The sequence below is a fragment of the Spironucleus salmonicida genome, chromosome 6 (genome assembly GCF_000497125.1).
Source record: "Spironucleus salmonicida strain ATCC 50377 chromosome 6, whole genome shotgun sequence".
In the NCBI taxonomy this organism is placed as follows: Eukaryota; Fornicata; order Diplomonadida; family Hexamitidae; genus Spironucleus; species Spironucleus salmonicida.
The window spans coordinates 1,650,395-1,657,500 of record NC_090601.1 but is presented as its reverse complement, the minus strand read 5'-3'; the positions used below and the strand labels follow the sequence as shown (position 1 = coordinate 1,657,500).

The 7,106-nt window shown below is 28.9% G+C and overlaps 1 pseudogene; it reads left to right on the top strand.

Moving 5' to 3' along the window:
- The first annotated feature begins 2,386 nt into the window (after positions 1–2,386).
- On the top strand, positions 2,387–4,027 carry SS50377_26663 (Carotenoid isomerase; annotated as a pseudogene).
- Positions 4,028–7,106: the final 3,079 nt, after the last annotated feature.

The following is a 7,106-nucleotide window of genomic DNA, read 5'->3' as shown; positions in this document are numbered from 1 at the left end:
TATAATATAATATAATATAATATATAATATAATATAATATAATAGCATCAACTCAGGTCTCCCTGCATCTTCCGCCCAGCGTCGGTAGTCATCACTAAAGTAGTGAGCAAATAAAGTTAACTACTGTAAAACGATTAAGATAATTTCAATTTATGAATTTTATTTTGTTAAAATAGAATGAATGAATTTAAATTGACATAATCGCTTTGTCAGTATTTTACTTGGTTCGCTCACTAATTATCATGGTAATAAAACTTATAATACTATAAACAGTAAAACTGAAGTCAAGTATGTATATTTTCAGTTCCCTTCTCGCAGTTTCGATAGATAACTCATTTCTACATCGCAGACATCACAAGCATTAGAACCACCCTGGCACAGATCTTACACACCTTGATCTATTTATACATACCCATACTTATACAACTTTTTATATCATCATAACGCAAACATTAAGCTTGGCAATATCGCAGCCCTCTTGTCAGCATAAAAATAGCTATTATAATTAACTGCCGTGCTCAAACAAGTTCCAATATCAACATAAGTTGTTCTCTAACATATACATTATCAAGGTCACAACCTGTTGGAGATCCTACAACGCATTAAAACACGTTAAACTATAAATTAGCCCAGCACTGCCCACATTAGCTATCATACCCCAATGAACAGTTTATTCAGCACAAGTTAACAACAGGCACATACTTCCATCCCTATTAGCGATAAATTAATATGCACAGATTTCACATTCATCTGGTGAGCTATAGCTGAGTTTAATTCCATTTTCAATAATTTTACACCTGCAACGATCAAAATATTAACCTCCTGATCTAAAAATTTTTATTGACATACGGCAACTTTGCCAGTCTATTACATACCCGCAAATCCATAACCCACATCATAATACTAAAATATATGCATTTTGGGATATCTATGGATTTGCATTATACGAAGTTTTCTATCGATTCAGAATAACTATTTTTTGAAATCCCGCCAGATACTTAAAGCATAAGCTCATGCTCTCTTTTCATATTTTAGTATGCAATCTTTTCATCTTCGCCTTTCCAACTCCAGCCTAGGCTTATTAAACATCAAACTACGAAATTTTAAAATTATTCTACCAGTTCAACCCTCTTTTTAACCTATTGATCACGTCAGCATGCTAAAAATAAATTGCTTGCATCTGTGCACCGCCATAATGCAAACAACCCAACGCAATCAAGAATCTCACAAATTGACTGAGTATTACGCAGCCACCTGTGATACTCAGCACCTTACAACGCTTGCAAACCGTGCAAGTAAATAATAATTTCACACTTTGAATTTCCATTGAAAAGCGTCTAAAACTCTAAAGATTAACTAAAAATGATCAAATTACCTTTTCCTTAAACTCGAATTTCAGCGGATAAAATCCATACAAATTCAAGCACAACTATGAAATTGTGGCTACGTGTTTTTGCAAGCTATTGATGAGCAGTTTGTGCATGTGAATTTGACTACTGCGAGTAAGCGGTTAGTTGTGTTATATTCGTTATTAATAATAATTCTTAAGATAATGTAAGTTTTTAGCAATAGAATATTCTGGTTCTTTTAAAGCCATATTCTGCACGCTAATGTTATTGGTAATTGTAGATAAGTTACTACTTAAATAAAATTTTGGATATGCGGTATAGATAACCTGTAAATAGACTTAAAAACTATTATTTTAACAAATTCTAGAATTTACCTAGTCTGATAAATAGCTTTCTTGGTAATTTGTGATATTGTATACTGTAAAATTTACTTTTAATACTTATCATACTATTATTTGATAAAAATGGTGAAATACATATCAATTAATTCAATAGTCAGTAATTGAGATAAAAGTCACACTACAAATGTATAATGTAGTTAAATACTTTAAATATATATTTATTTATTTATTTATATATGTTTAGAAAAAATAATAAATAGTATATTATACTGCAAAAGTTGCATTTTATACGTATTAAAAAAATCGCTTATTACATATAATATTGAAATACTATAGTCACAGTAAAATTTTCATTGACACTATTTTAAGATATATATAAAATAAATATAATTAATTTTACATATTACATTACAATTTTAGTTTTTCTAAATAAAAATTATTTAGAAGAATACACTGTTTAAATTTTATACAACAAGGTAAATATAAATTTTAATATACATTATCTGGCATTTTATCTCATAAATTTTAAGTATACTATATATAAGACAATAATACCTATCTTTATTACTCTATATATTTCCTATAATATAATCATAATTAACTAATAACATTTTTAAAACAGGGCATTTCTAAAATGACGAGTGAACTCGGTGTCCTTTACAGTCCTACAGATAGTATACCTCAGAATAAATTTGATCATATTATTATAGGCTCTGGTCTTGGTGGTCTGATCTGATCTGTGCTGCTAAGCTTGCCCTTAATGGGAAGAAAGTTATTGTCCTTGAATAGCACTTCCAGGCAGGAGGGTGTGCAACTACCTTCAAACGTGGTAAGGATGTGTATGAAGTGGCTTTGCACGAGATGGATCTTGGAGATAAGAAGACAGATGGAAAACACAGGATATTTAAAGAACTAGGTATTGATAAAAATATAACCTTTGTGTCATCTAACTCAGTCTGGGATATAGCAGATAAAGAGAATCACTATTCTATACCTCATGGTCTAGATAATGCAAGAAATTATCTGATTGAAAAGTTCCCTCATGAAGAGAAGGGTATCAGAAGATACTTCAAAAAAATATACAATACTGCCAGATGTGCTACTACGCTTCCTTATAACATGGGTTACTTCTAGTTCTTTTTCTTCCCCATTGTACACTCTGTCCACTTCACCTGGCCAATGATCAGAAAACATACTATAGGTTAATGGTTGGATTTTTATATCACTGATGAAAAGCTCAAAAATGTAATTAACACAAACATTGTTTACTACTCCGACAATCCTTACAATATGAATCTAATCTATCACGCCATTCCTTAGTGTTGCTATTACCAGAAAGCTGTTTAGATTTAAGGTGGCTCAGGAACCCTCTCAAATTATCTGGTTTCAGTGATCCGCGAACATGGCGGCGAAGTGCGTCTCATGGCGGATGTAACCAAGATAATTCTTCAGGACGAACATGCTAAGAAACCAATTTGTACTGGCGTGAGCTACTTCGATAGAAAAACCAAAACTTAGGTAAACGTAAACCTGACTAAGATTTCCAAATCCAACAAGATTGTTTGCAATTGTGCTCCAGACCTAGTATTTGGCAGAATGATACCGAAGCTTAAAAATACTTTTGATGAGAGGTCTAAACGTAAGGCGCCAGCAGTATCTTTATTCGTCATTTACTTCGTATGCAATGCTGATCTTAATACGCTTTTCCCCAATAATGCATACTCTACTTTTTTCTCTAATGACCTGTCACGCCCACTCTCTGACCTTAACCTAGTGGCGTATGAAAAGATAGAAGAACGTTCATTTGTATTTGTAGACCACTCAAAAGTCGATTCCAGGTTAACCGCATCAGGCAGAACTTTCTGTAATATTACTACCGCAGCCTATATTCAGGAGTGGAAGGATCTTACTCCAGATGCATATAAGCTGAAGAAATAGGAAGTTGCTGATATTTACATCAATAGACTAGAGGAATACTACCCTGGCATAAAGGCTGTGATTGATCATATAGAGGTTGGTACTCCTAACACAATGCGTAGATACACAAGAAGTGAATCTGGATCACTATATGGATACAATCCTGACGAATTTGGTTCTCAACACAGAATGAAGAATTTCCATCCCATGTACAAAAACTTGTGCTTTTCGTCTGCGTGGAGCTTCCCAGGCGGTGGATTTACTGGAGCTATTATTTGTGGGGATATGACGGCAACCAAGATCTTGGATCAGCATATTTTGCTGAAGAAGATTATATTTACGGTGTTCTGTGCGCTAGTAATAGCAGCAGTCTGTACAACCTTAATTGAGATTCCTAGAATAATTGAGGCAGTGAAATGACAGGTAATATTATGATTTATTATTTATCCATTTAAAATACAGCAAAAACGATAAAATATAATTTACTCATTTACTTTTTATAACTTTTGATTAGGTGCTCATTGATCAGATAACTATTAACAGTTCTCCCCTGTATGTTTACTACAGCAGATATTAAAATCAAGAGAACCTATCTAAAACAATAGATATTGTAGTTTATAGGTTATGATCAATTAGTGATGTTTTTTCTATAGTGTTGAATCATATAAGTGCTTGATGCACATTAATAAATGTTTCTCTGAGCTTTGCTATTGAATTATTTTTCCACGCAAAGATCCCATGATATTGCCTATGTATTATTACTACTTAAAATATATGCGTCTCAGAATGTTTAGATTGCTCCGAAGTATTTTTAAGCTTAAAATTTTGAATATATTTTACATATAATTAGAGTACTCATCCTATATTAAAGTAAGATATGCTTCATTAAATTAATATAAACATAACGTACCGATCTTGTTCATTCAAATATCGCTTGCTTATTTGTTAGGTATATATGACATTTACATTATTTTACCATTCATACAATTTTGATCTGATATTTTATATAATAATTAAGATATACTAATTATATACTCATTTTTATAAGATTATATTCGAATTATTGTTCAGTTTTTTTCATCCCAAGTAGTATAAATATCCTAATGCATGCTAATTGAAATGCAAATATCACTGTTTTTAGGTAATTCTGTCTATGATATCTCAGACAACGCACTTTAGATCTTACTTGATTAGATTAGTAGTAAGCCACCATAAGTAAATAAATATATACCAATTTTATGTTAGAAAAGGAAAGGTATTTCAGTGTTCACAACGCTAAGGATGATATATCGTTTTTTGAAAATTAAACATGATATACACTTGTGTTTGATGATAGTAGCTCACTAGTGGAATTATATTTTATCACTTGATACCAATTAATAAGATCTATTAGACATATGTTACTAATATTAAAAAATTATGATGTGACATATTCATATGCGCATAACACAACAGAATATGATAACTATTTATTATTTGAATTGATTCTTTAACTTGATCCATAATTTGAATTTGAAACCTTAATAGATAATAACAAACTACTAAATCTATAAAAAATTATAGATTTCTAAATACTCATTTATAATCATATCATTACCTTTGGTGAAACTAATTAGAGAATTAGGTTAACCTTTAACTATTGTTATGTAACCTAAGTCGTATATGTGAGTAGTTAGTTACTATTTAAAAGCATATAAAGTTGCATTTATCGATTTTATAAAATAGATGCAAATTTATGTGTTTTTAATGGTGACTATTTACTATTTGTTTGAACACTGAAGTATTAGAAATATTTATAGACAATCAACGTAAACTAAAACCTATATATTAATTAGTTGAAACTTATATACTTTAACATTAAAATTTTGACATAATAACTAAAGATGAATTTGAATGTTATATAATGTAATATGGTTACCCAAATTTTGTTTAATAATCTACAAATCATTTTATTTAAGATAGTTGCATCTTAACAAAAGTCATAAATCATATAATAGTAGTTTTAATTAAAGAATATAGCGTTAATATTATGAACTATTTAAGGGCCCCATGAATAGGTATTAATTAATTTATAAATAGATATAATATTATAATTCAAAATGGTAATTATGACTTGAAATATAACAAATCTAAATGTCAATAACATCTATGTTAATTAGTTTACATGGTACTCGTTTTTTAAATAAATTTTTAAATGTAAATTTTTAAGTAATAAGTAACGTTTTATGTTATTAAAACTAGATATACAAATATAAATATAACATCAATATAGTTTTCCCGCTGATGGTAAATAATATGGTTTAGAACTGGAAGTTATTTCCTATTCAGTTTAAAATAAATGCATATAAAATAGTATTATTAACTTATCGAAATTAGAAAATATATGCATGAGACCAAACGCATTGTATTCTACGAAATTTAACAAAAACTTAGTTTAGACGATGGACTCGTATATATTGCATCTTTAGTTTTCTAATGACCTACTACTCAATTTTTAAAATTAATTTTTTTAAATATGAAAATTGACCTATAAGCATACCTAAAGATTCATATAAAGAAATAATTTAATCTTTATAAAGATAAGTTACGGTAGCAGAAAGAATATAAAATACTAAAAATTAACAAATAATTAAATCAACTGTGTTTAGTTATGCGTGTTATAGTAATATGTAATCATCAGTTTTAGTATTTGAAAAGATAGTAATAACTGAAGTTTAAATAGTATACGTAAATATCGGTGATAAGATATAACTAATTATCATTCCCATATGATCCTTTATACAATATAGTGGAATATGTGGCATTCTTATCAGAACATTGCTTCAAATGTAAGGCACAAAGCGATATCAGATTATATAATCCTATAATAATATTGAATACGATTTTTAATAAAGTACGTTCATATATTCATTTTTTGTGAGATAAATTTGTAAGTATTAATCAATAGATAATATAAAATTGGTAAATGAAAAGATCTGATTAGATTTGTGAAAATCTATGTTAAATAATGACAATAGTATTTTGTTGTGGTATGGAATATAATTATTATTTTTAACATATATTCATAGTCCGATTTAGCGGACCCTAAATTTTTATATTTTAGAAATTAAATAATATAATTATTTAATTACTATTAATTTAAAAAGCTCCTTAATAAGTATAGCTTATAATTTGAAAATTATTATAACAGACTAATTTAATAATAATAATAATGACAAATAATAGAATACATAAATCTCTATAGTTATGGGTGTCATGTTTTTAATCACTTATTGTGTATTTCTCTTTTAAAAACTTTGATATAAATTGAACGATCATAAGAATTTTTGAATGGGAAAATCCATATTCAGGATTTAAAGACTACATACTAATTAGCTCCATATTTATGCCTAACATTCCCGGACAAACTCCTAATTCCCGAAATAAAGCTAGCTGTATATCAACTACGATATGAGATGTCTAACTAAATTCCGGTTCTTCAGTAATTTAGACTTATTAG